The sequence below is a fragment of the Macaca thibetana genome, chromosome 6 (assembly GCF_024542745.1).
Source record: "Macaca thibetana thibetana isolate TM-01 chromosome 6, ASM2454274v1, whole genome shotgun sequence".
In the NCBI taxonomy this organism is placed as follows: Eukaryota; Metazoa; Chordata; class Mammalia; order Primates; family Cercopithecidae; genus Macaca; species Macaca thibetana.
In genome coordinates, this window is record NC_065583.1 from 50712902 (window position 1) to 50725003 (window position 12102).

The 12102-nt window shown below is 37.1% G+C and overlaps 1 protein-coding gene and 1 long non-coding RNA gene across 2 annotated transcripts in view; one reads left to right on the plus strand and one right to left on the minus strand.

The window, feature by feature from the left end:
• Nucleotides 1–12102, minus strand: part of CDC42SE2 (CDC42 small effector 2) — a 1077748-nt gene that overhangs the window by 421017 nt on the left and 644629 nt on the right. The gene's annotated exons all lie outside the window — the stretch shown is intronic.
• LOC126956046 (uncharacterized) overlaps nucleotides 1–12102 on the plus strand; it is a 96233-nt gene that overhangs the window by 33432 nt on the left and 50699 nt on the right. Inside the window, exon 2 of the long non-coding RNA XR_007726222.1 lies at nucleotides 4985–5078. This is a non-coding gene — a long non-coding RNA (uncharacterized LOC126956046). The remainder of the gene's footprint in view (nucleotides 1–4984; nucleotides 5079–12102) is intronic.

The window sequence follows — 12102 nt, forward strand, 5'->3', positions numbered from 1 at the left end:
CATTCTTCAGTATTCAGTGAAGAACGTAAATACTGGAAAACAGAACTCATTCAGGTTATCTACCTATTCCTTCCTGACCTTTCCTGATCTTTTTGTCAGAAATATAAAGTCACAAGAGTTGAAAATGTCATTAAAGCATACCTTCACTTCTCCCTCTCATTTAATTTTTTAAAAAATATCTCCCCTTTACTATTACCTTCTTTACCTTTTCTTTGGAATAATTTATTGGTACAAAACTATTAAGCAGAAATAATGCCCACACTTCAAAAGTGATTGATATTTTAGTGCATTCCTAGAAAAAAGCACTTAAATGTTTTTCTCACTCTTCTGTCCAATCCCTGCTAATTTACACTAGATTAGTCATCTTTATGGTAGCTAGGGCAAACCTGAGACTATGGTAAGACATTTTTTCTTTTTTTGAGACGGAGTCTTGCTCTGTCGCCCAGGCTGGAGTGCAGTAGCCAGACCTCAGCTCACTGCAAGCTCCACCTCCCGGGTTTACGCCATTCTTCTGCCTCAGCCTCCCGAGTAGCTGGGACTACAGGCGCCCGCCACCGTGCACGGCTAGTTTTTTTGTTTTTTTTTTAAGTAGAGATGGGGTTTCACCATGTTAGCCAGGATGGTCTCGATCTCCTGACCTTGTGATCCACCCATCTTGGCCTCCCAAAGTGCTGTGATTACAGGCTTGAGCCAATGCACCCGGCCGGTAAGACATTTTTATGCTTAGGGGAGTAAGAGAGAGAGAAAAAGACAATGCAAGATGCACATATAAGAATATTTATTTGCCACTTTTATTTGTTGCTATTTCTTAGTATAGCCAATGCAGCTTTATACAATATGGCCTAAGCTTGCTAGCATTAATTTCTTGTCAATGATATTTTTGTTAGATATTGAGTATATGTTGGAGTATTTCTCTTTGTATTCCATCTTCTTAAAGTATCCAACCACTTGCATTTAAATAAATACACTTTTTTTTTTTTATGTCTTGCTGCTTATGAACTTGCTATTCCCTATGTTTGAAATGGTCTTCTCCATGACCATTCAGGAAATTCCTGTGCATTCTTCAAGACTTAGCATAAATATGATTACAAAATGAGTCTACATCTCTCTTTCTTGTCCATTCTAGCAGTTAGTAATTCTTTCATCTGCTTTTATTTTTCTGCATTTGTTCATGCTTCTTTTACTTCCTTATCATCCTGCAAAGGCAATTGCCCATCTCTCTTCCCTTTGGACTGCCAGGATATTCTTGAGGGAAAGTTTCCGTCATTTTCATAGCAGGTTCTTGATCAGAAAGAGTCGGGCTCAATAAATGGTGAAGAAGGGAGATTGGTAAGTAACTCCCTTTTCTGTATTACTTGGAGCCAGAACCTTTGGAAAAATATAAACCTCATAAAAATCAAATAAAAGCAATTAGAAAACAATTAGACATTTTTAGAAAAGACTGCCAGTCATAGGAGTTAGGCAATAGAATGATTTCCTGTGTAATTACAAAGTAAACTTTCCTGTGTAATTACAAATTAAACTGTAAAATAAATCAGATGGGTTACAGTACTTGCTGTGTCATTAACTAGCTATGTGATTTTGACAAAATACATTAGAGAGCCAAATTAAGGCCTCTTATCTGATAATCCTGTGGAGGACCTTTAGACTAGTTATGTAAAATGACAAGTTCATGAAATCAATGTATTCCTTTTTTTTCCCCCAGAAGACACTCTTGTGTAATGACAATGGAAAATAAGTTAACTTATTGTGGGTAATAGCCAAAAGCCAGCAGGAATAAATTTAATAACGATTGAGACCACAGTGGCAGCCATGAAAATACATCTTACCAAAAATTTATTGACATCTCCATGCCTTGTGGAAGCAGATGGTGCCAATGAATCTGGAAAGAGGCTTGGGATTGGATGTAAGAATTTTCTTGAAGCCTGGGGATTATGAAAGAATGAGACAAAGAAAGGATTTTTCTTGAACTGATCAGTCACCTTACAGATGGAAAGTTCTGACTTTCTAATTGTGAAAAGCTTGTGTGTAAGAAGTCAAGAGTATCAGGCTATAGAAAAGGACAGGAGATAGCAAATGCAAAAGAACCAAAATCATACCAAACACAACTCTTGACCACAGTGCAATAAAAATAGAAGTCAAGACTAAGAAAATAGCTCAAAACCAGGCAATTGTATGGAGATTAAACAACATGACTTATGTGCAAATAAGTCCCATAATGACTTATGTGCAAATAATTTTATACAAATAAAAATTGTATAAAATTCTTGCCCTGAATGGCTTATGTGCAAATAATGAAATTAAGGTACAGATCAAGAAGTTCTTTGAAACTAATGAGAACCTAGATACAACATACCAATACGTTGGTGCATAGAAGCTTTTGAGTTTATTGTCATCCCATTTGTCTATTTTTGCTTTTGTCATTGTCATTGTAATTTTGTCATTGTCAAATCTAATGTCATAAAGACTTTCTTTAAAAATAATTTTTAGAGGGTTTTAGACCATCTTTTTAAGTTTTTAATTCATTTTGAGTTAATTTTTATATAGTATAATGTTTTTCCAACACGATTTGTTCAAGAGACTGTCCTTCCCCATCTAGTGGTCTTGGCACTGCCACTGAAGATCATTTGACCATATTTGTGAGACTTCATTTCAGGGATATATCTTAAATTCCATTGGTATATATGTCTGTCTTTATGACAGTATCTTACTGTTTTGATTACTGTTGCTTTATAATAGGTTTTGAAACCAGAAAGTGTGAGACCTCCAACTTTGTTTTTGTTTTCTCTCTCTCTCTATTTTTTTGGCTATTTGGAGTATTTTGTTTTATAACTGTGGCGTTTCTATTTGTAGGGCAGAGTAGGTGGAAGCTGATTTTTAAGAAAAGTAGATGGGTTAACTGAGAGGAAGAGATGCACCTCATGGGTGCCTGTGATGCAATGCAATATGAAGGTACAGAAATACATTGGGAGGGCTGGGCATGGTGGCTCAGTCCTGTAATCCCAGCACTTTGGGAGGCCAAGGCAGGCAGATTGCTTGAGCTCAGGAGCTCAAAATCAGCTTGGGTGACATAGTGAAACCTCATTTCTTAAAAAAATCCACTGGGAGAAAAAGAGAAAAACGACCACCACCATCTCAATAAAAATCTACTTCCAGCACAGACCTTGGAACTTATGTGCAGGAACTTTTCCTCAAATTCGTAATCATGTTCGTCAGTGTGTTGTTCTTTCTTTTACAATTTGGGGATGTTGAAGACACCTTACTGGAATTGTAGGTTGAACCAAAACTGACTAAACTTTGAACTTTGAGGATTTTCATAAGTATTTTGCTCTTTCACTCATGAAATGCATCCCTGACACTATAATATGCTCTGGACTTGCAGTGGTGCCTACAGTGATGGGTAAAGCAGACCTGATCCTTGTCCTCAAAGAAATTGACTTAGCAACTTCTTGTGAATGTGGACAGAGTTGAGCATATGCATTGATGTAAGAGAACTCCAAGTTTTTCTCTTCAGCTACAGAATGTAGTCTTCTGTTTTTTCTTGGGCTTGTTCTTTGATGAGTTTTTAAGATGAAGGGACATGTTGCTAGTTTCCTATATGGGAAATTCGAGTACTCCCTGGCTATGAACTGGAGATAAAACACATGCCATTCTATAACTTTAACAAGAAATTTTAATTTAATTTAATATATTTGAGATTTAAGTAAATAATTTATTTCCTCCTCTAAAGTCATGAAAGAACCTCTCATGCTGTATGCAGTAGTGAGAGCCAAGATATTTGGCAAGAGGGAATAGGAAAATAATTGATGTTACAGTCTGCTGCATGGAGGGAGGGGCCAAATTGTACCAAAACAGGTTTTAAAGAATTATTGACAGGAAAATGTGCTTTCTGGGAACTTCTCTCCCTTGAGGTGAAAACTAACACATGAAAAAATTAGATTTTATCTGGAGGATATTCATCACCTAGATACATTTTCCTTCAGAGGGTTAAAAATATTAAGCAGCTACTTAAGGCCTTGTTTTCTGGGCACATAGCCCACATTATATAAGTATTAAACAGCAAATTTAAAATGTACAAAAGTTTTTGTAGTTTCTTTGATTTTATTTGAAAATCTTTGAGGTTTATAGCAAAGACAGAGGAAATTACTTTAATGGAATTGGGGGAATGTATATGTAACACAGAAACTTATTTTGCTAGGAAATTTTATAATATGACACAGCAACATGATAAAGTTATACAGCCCCTTTTATTGTTAATATGTAATGTTTAGCTCTTGATATTAATTTGTGTGTTTTAAAGGCTTTTTGCTAGTTTTGGGTGGTTTGGGATAATGCTATACTGAAATCACGGATCTCTGTATGTTCATGAGCTTCTGAGGAGTTAGAATTAGGTTAACAATTTTGTCATGAGGTGCTCAGTGTTCTAGAAGTCATCTTTTGTCTTTTCTTTTGGTTTGGTTCACATTCTGCAAAATCTCCAGACACTGAAGTAAACATATTTAGAAAAAGAAAGATAGCTTTCAGAACTTACTCTATGAAATGTTATTTCTTTGGATTGTTCTGTATACCAAAGGATGAAGACAATTACTTTTAAAAAATGGAATGTGCATTTGTTTGCTAAATTATTTAATTTTCTTTTCTATGTATGTGAAATTTTAGTTGTAAAACTTATAGTTTGTTAGAACTTCTTAATTAGACCTGTGAAAATATTTTTAAAATATTTGCATTCCAAAAATACGTTCAATTATCTATAAAATGCTTCAGTCTGGGTATCGTAGCTTATGGAAAACGATATGTTGTATCGCATGTTATGTTGTATTAGCATGACAATAAAGGATCTATGAAATACCCTGATAAAAGATTAGTATGCCAAGGTTTTGTTAGTGTTAATATGAAAAAGATGATATTGGCAAAAAGTAAAACTTTAGACTTTGGGAAATGCTTCCAATACTGAAGCTGCTATGTCTTTGATTTTATTTTCTAGGTCATTGTTTCCCAAACTAGATGCTGAATCCCGGTGAGACTGTGAAGATATTGTGAGCATTCTTGGAGATCAGAGCAGAAAACGTCCGTCGGAGGTAGGTAACAGTGAGGGACTACAGGCAGTTGTAGAAATGAACCAGATGCCCTCTTTCCTCTGGTACCTCTCATGATAGCTCCAAGTCCATGTGCTTCCTTTTAGCCTTTTCAGATTTTTGATTCTCTGAAAGAAGCTACTGGTAACCTTTGAATTTTTCTTTTCCTTAATAATAACTACTGCTTATTGATCAATTATTTTGTACCATCAAGACTTGTACTAAGTGAATTAGATAGTTTCATTGAAACCTCAGTATACTTCTATGAGACAGGTACTAGGTTTTTTTTTTTCTCCAGTTTATAAGTGGAGCAGCTGAGGCTTAGGGAGTTTTAGTGATTTCTGTAAGGTCATTCAGCTAAAAAGAGATGTTACTGATTTTGCACACAGGCAACCTGAATGTAGGACTCACAGTCTTTCCCTCCTTCTTCTGTTGTTTTTGTCATTGGATTTTATCAGATGAAATGGTCTGAGAGCTATTCCTCTATCATTATCAACTAGGCTAAGGATGGGGAGTAAGCTATCTTAGTGGGGCATCTTGGACAGAATATTCTGAGCTTTTTCAAATGGCAAAAATGCTTTCTACAAAGATTAAGACAGGCCATTTAGCACCCTCAAGCTCTGCTTAAGAAATACTTCATCTAACAAAAGAGAAATAACTATTTAAAAAATGTAGTAGATATGAAGCTGACATAGAGAGTGACAAAAGTTTAAGAGCCTTGTTATTAGTTCTCAGACTTAGACTATTTTGACACAGTTGCATATTTTGTATGTAAAAGACATTATTATGAAAGAATACTTCAGTCTCTCTTTTAGAGAAAGTTGCTGAAGTGTCTCCCTCTCACCTGCTCTTAGCTTCCTGCTGCTGTCCTCTACCTCTCATGAAGATACTTGTGTAATACCGGGGTCATTGTTGAGAATTAAGAGACACATTTAACAGCTGAATTCTCCCAAATGAATTCTAAACTCAAATGAAAATGAGACTTCCAGTAATGGTGGCTTGAGAAACTGGGGCAACAGCTTCCACAAACAGTTTAAAAAATCTGGACAATATTATGAAAGGCAGCTTAACTGAAGGCACTGGAACATGCACCAAGACAGACAGAAATTGAGAAAAATACACCCTTGAAAGACTACTGCATTGGGTAAGAACTGCAAGTTTGTGCCTTTCTGGCCTAGGGCTGCTCCCCAAACCCAACTGTAGCACAGGAAAACCTCAGCCTTAATGGTGTTAAAAGGCAGATGTCAAAGGTCAGAGCAGCAGAGATACCAGTAAGTTATAGGAGGATTTTGGAAGTGAGAAAGCCACACTTATCTGACAAGTTGTTTCATTTATACCATCAAATAGGATGTGGATATATGTCTTCTTGCTGACAGAACATTCTCTCAATGTTCTGAGATAGTCTCCAATCTCATATATTTTGTGCTATATTATCTCTTTTTTAAAATTGGAATTTACTTTAACAACACTGGCTCTATCAGGATATTTAGGGCAGAGCAGACATATTAGGCCTTTATACTTAACTTTGATAATGGGATTAAACCTTCCTTTGGGAACTGAAGGCTGTAAGAGTATGGAGAGAAACAGATGCATTCTCTACAAGGAAAACTTGCCTTCAGCCATTATTACTGTGCTTTTGGTTCCCAGCAATATATCCACTGGTATCCATTGGGTACCCAAGTGTTCTGTCCCATTAATTTGGATAACCCCAGGAATAAACTGAGGTGGCATATGTGCTTAGAGTAGGTCAATGGCTTGAAAGAAAAATGTTTGTGAGAATCACATCAGTTTGGGGCTTTCTCCAGATTTAGATAAGAGGAATAAGAAGAAAACAAAGATTTAGCCTTGTCTGCGTTCTTCAGTCACCCTCTGTACTCCATAGCCATCAAGTTGACTTGATCTATACAAATATCACTCTTCTGGAGACGAGCTCAGTCTCCCTGGGTGACTATTAGTCAGGATTCTCCAGAGAAACAGAATCATATGGAGGCTGAGAAGTCCTGAGATCTGCAGCTGGCCAACTGGAGATCCAGGAGAGCCAATGGGATAGTTTCAGTCCAAGTCCAAAGATCTGATAGCCAGAAGAGCCAGTGTTGTGAGCTGCAGTCTGAGTCTGAAGACAGGAGAAGACCAGTATCACAGCTCAAAGACAGTCTGGCAGACAAAAGAGAATTCTATCTTACTCAGCCCTTTTATTCTATTCAGGCTTTCAATGGCTTGAATTAAGCCTATCTACACTGGGAGGGCAATCTACTTTACTTAGTCTATCAATTCAAATGTTAATCTCATCCAGAAACATCCTCACAGGCACATTCAAAACAATATTTAATCAACTATCTGGGTATTCCATGGCCTGGTTAAGTTGACACATAAAATTAATTATCACGGTGATGCAAAGTGAACTAGGTGTATTTGGTCACTCTCTATGGCCAAAGAGCTGATCTTGGCTAAAAAAATACATGCTAAAACTTTATATGCTTCTGATGGGTCATATATTGGGCTGGGCCAAATTCTTGTTAACTGAACTTTCAACAACTCTCCTACAGTGAGGATATTACAAAGCCTCAGGCAAAACTAAAAAGTGAGTAAGTGGTTAATATTTGGCCAAAAGAAATACGTCTTAGTGTTAATTGTCCTTGAGCTAATTAAAACTTAGATGGAGAACTACAAAGCTAACTATAACATGGGACAACCCTGATGAGGGCCATATTAGAGAAAGTGAACACTATGAGAGTACAGGGTGAGTGACTGAGGGAGGGCATTTTAGTTGTCTTTTGTCATCATTTATCTTGGCCTTTGTTTTGGGCAGCTTTTGTTTTTATTGAGGTATTTATTTTTTTTTTATTATTTTTTTTTTTATTGAGGTATTTATTCACATACTATAAAGTTCACCATTTAAAAATGTACAGTTTGTTGATTTTCAGTATGTTTACAAGGTTGTACAACTACCACCACTAATTCAAGAATATTTTTATTGCCCTCAGGGCAACTTTTTGCAGCAGATAATATTTTCTCACATTCATGATTATATACAAATCTTATAAATTCTATGGCATTAATTTATTGGTGAAATATGTTGATTCACCAACTCGGACAGAGAAGCAGTTTTATTTATTTATTTAATTTATTTATTTGAGATGGAGGCTCGCTCTGTTGCCCAGGCTGGAGTGCAGTGGCACTATCTTGGCTTGCTGCAACCTCCAGCTTTCGGGTTCAAGCGATTCTTGTGCCTCAGCCTCCTGAGTAGATGAGACCACAGGCACATGCCTCCACACCTGGCTAATTTTTATATTTTTAGTAGAGATAGGGTTTTACCATGTTGGCCAGACTGGTCTCGAATTCCTGGCCTCAAGTGATCTGCTAGCCTCAGCCTCCCAATGTGCTGGGATTATAGGTATGAGCCGCTGCTCCCAACCGAGAAGCATTTTTAAAAAAATTTATTACTCAGAACCTCTTGAGCATCACATTGTATGTCATTAATATGTTGTCGACTTGTACTGTTTGAAAGTAGAACACTTTCACTTTCTCATACTCATTTTGCCCTAATACTGTGCTATAATTTTACATGCTAGTCTTAATGTGTTCTCACCAAGTGCATAACTTTTCCTTTTCTAGGAAATACGTTCTATTACTAAATAGTTTGCTTCCTGGGCCTTTTTACTCAAAGCATTACTCTGTTCTAGGATTCCAATTGCCATTTAAAATAATCAGATGGATACCCCATTTCCCATGGTGATTATTACACATTGCATGCCTGTATCAAAGTATCTCATGCACTCAATAAATATATACACCTACTATGTACCCACAAAAATTAAAAATAAAAAGGATCAGAATCTCTAACTGCTAAATAGCTGTCACTTATGTTCAGTGTTTATTTCAATTTTGCTGGAGCTATCACTGCTGTTTTAAGTTCTTTGCCCCAAACCACCCACAATGGAATAGCAACTTGGATTACCACCAGTCCATGTAAAACTAATTAATAAGCAGCTTTTGTTGTAAAGATGGATTTTTTTTTAAAAAATTGGTATCTCTTATTGCACTAGAACAGCAAAATACTTGGAAAATTATAATCATTTATCACTATCTTTATCAGAATTGTCCATAGATCTAGGCCTAGTAACCTCCTTTTCCATCTCAGACCTTGTCTTCAAAATTTGTCACATTGGACTCTCAGGCATGTCTACAAAACGCAAACATTAAATAAAGCAGAAGGACATAATAAATATGCAAACAGGAAAATCTCAAAAAATACAACTTCATAGTATAATTTACTTCTAGCTGACCCAATTGACACTTTGCAGTGTTCATAATAGCAAAGTGTCAGGGAAGGAGTTGAAATACATTATGTAAAAATTCCCTTTAGTTTTCTGTTATATCAGTGGAAGCTGTTGGCATGGGGTAAAGGGAGGCTGGGGGAGGTAATAGGAGGGGAGGCTGATGTCATCAGTCTATTGTCCTCCTTTCTGTGTAATACCATTTACCATTAGCTGTCTTTTTCTTTTATCAGTGCCTGAAAATAGGCCCAAGCCAGAGTTCCATCTTACCAATTTCTATTACTGATATAATGTGTATATTTAATATTCAGTGCTGATGTTCTTGAGCCAGTATCAGTAGGAGACACATTTTGAGTTTTTTTTTTTGTTGTTGGTGGTGCTAATAAGTCTCGTCTGAGTTGCTGAGTTGCCTTGTACCCCATGTGGTCAGTGGTGTATGACCTAAATGGAGTCTTTGGGTCTCTGTGGCAAAGGTCAGATGAATAACAGCCTCATTAGGACCTGGCACTAACCTCCTCTTAGCACTCATCAACTCTAATTGTCTCTTTCCTGTCTGCTTTCCCCACTGGACTGGATGTAAATAAGTATTTATTTACTTCACTTCCCAAGTATGTTGCACAACACCTTGCAAAAAACAAATGTTCTATAAAACTTTACGTAATGAGTAAATGCCAGGCTCCCTAAAACATCTTGTGTCCTCCTGCTTCATGCTTGTTGTGGAGACAACTACTACTCTGACAAAATGTTCAGTGTAGTCTTATTTTAAGAGCAGCAGCCCCAGCAGGCACTGAATAAGAGCCTAACTCTTAAAAACCCATTAAAGTTCCAGCCACTCTATTGATGGCAAAATGAATGCAACTTTTCCTGGTCCAACAGAAGCAATTCCATAACACTCAGCATTCCCCCCTCTCCTGCCCCATTACTCTGTCCTGTGGGCTACAAACAAATGGAAAGTAATTTTATCTCAGCTAAACAATCACCTTTGGGGAATCCCTGAGTCTGTGATATCTTGGATTGCTGAAAACATTTTAACTCTGTTGTCTCCTTAAGACATACATCTGTAGATCATGCTCTGCCAATGCGGATTATTTAGTTATTTGCAGTGATACTCCCTATGAAGGGCACAGAAGGTAATGTCCTTCTCTTGAGGCAGACTCTGGGGATATCTGCAGGAAATTAGATACTTTCTTCTGAAAAAATTCATTGGTTCTAGTTATTTGTTTCCCAGTTCAAAGCATTCCTTTGCCCCTGCCATGGAATATTATGGAAATTCCCAGGACGTTTTTTAAAAAATCAGAGCTACCACCTGTTGTCTTTTACCCTCAAGAACAAGTCACGCTATGGGGATGACAGTGAAGAGCTAGGTGAACTCTTCCTTATCCTTACAGTACCCTCTTCAACTGAGGGTGACATGCTGTAAATTATTGTAGCTTTATTTAATGTAATTTAGCTCATTTGTTTTCCTTAGTGTCTCTGATAGCTTACAGATTAGAAAATTAATAAACTCATTATTGCTTTTTTGTAAGTCTCTACTGTCATTTCTTTGCCTGCGTTTCTTGTTTGCCTGTTTTGTGCTGATATCTTTGAGGTGCACTATTTCTATTCTGATATAATATTCCCTTTTCTAGGTCCCTTGCTTTTTCTTTCATGCTTTATGGATTTCCCCTTTTCATGATTCATATATTACATAAACTCTCAGGTTAAGTTGACCCACTTCTCACCTGAGCTCGTGTTTAAGATCCACTTGTTTGAGAAACTCTTCCTGGACCACATTGCACCTAGATTATATGAATGTTTAAAGCTCAGAAAACATAAAAATATGTTCTGAGCTTTAAACATTTTTTAAAAAGTTTGTGTATTGCTGTTTCCTGAAGCTGCTCAGCGTTTGCCAATTCGTCTTCTTAACTCTGTGTGATCTTGGCCTTGCTCAGAGTGATGTGCAGGATGAGAGAGAAGGAATAATTCATCTTTTCTCTTACATAAAAATGATTTATCTGTCAATTTAAAAAAATGAAGTGAATGATCCACAAGCAACATAGCTATTATAAATAACACCATTTTACAGTGGAGGTAACCAAGTCCTAGAATGATTAAATAACTTACCCAGCCAACACAGCTAAAAACAGAAGGAGTCAGAATTCCAAACCAGGCAATAGGGTTTCCCATGCTTTTCCCATTAAATGTGGTCTAGTCTCTAAAGTAGATTTAAAATGAATACATTTTCCAAGTATGTGCTTTTAGAAATAATTGGAAAAGGAGGTGGAGAAAGAAGTCACATAATTATATATGAATTGTTAAACATGGATTGAACCCTACTAAGGACCAGCACTCTTATAGATGCTGGGGATGGGTCAGTGGACCAGCAGACCAGCTTTGTTCTATTGTAGTTTACATTCTACAGAAGCAGTCCCCAACCTTTTTGGCACAAGGGACCGGTTTTGGAGAAGAAAATTTTTCCACAGATGAAGCGGGGATGGTTTCGGGATGAAGCTGTTCCACCTGAGATCATCAGGCATCAGTTAGATTCTCATGAGGAACATGCAACCTAGATCCCTACATGCACAGTTCCCACTAGGGTTCACACTCCCATTAGAATCTAACACCTACTGCTGATTTGACAGGAGTCAGAGCTCAGGCGGTAATGCTTACCCGCTGCTCACCTCCTGCCATGCAGCCTGGTTCCTAACAGGTCACAGACTTGTACTGGTCTGTAACCTGGGGATTGGGGACCCCTGTATTAGAGGAAAGGG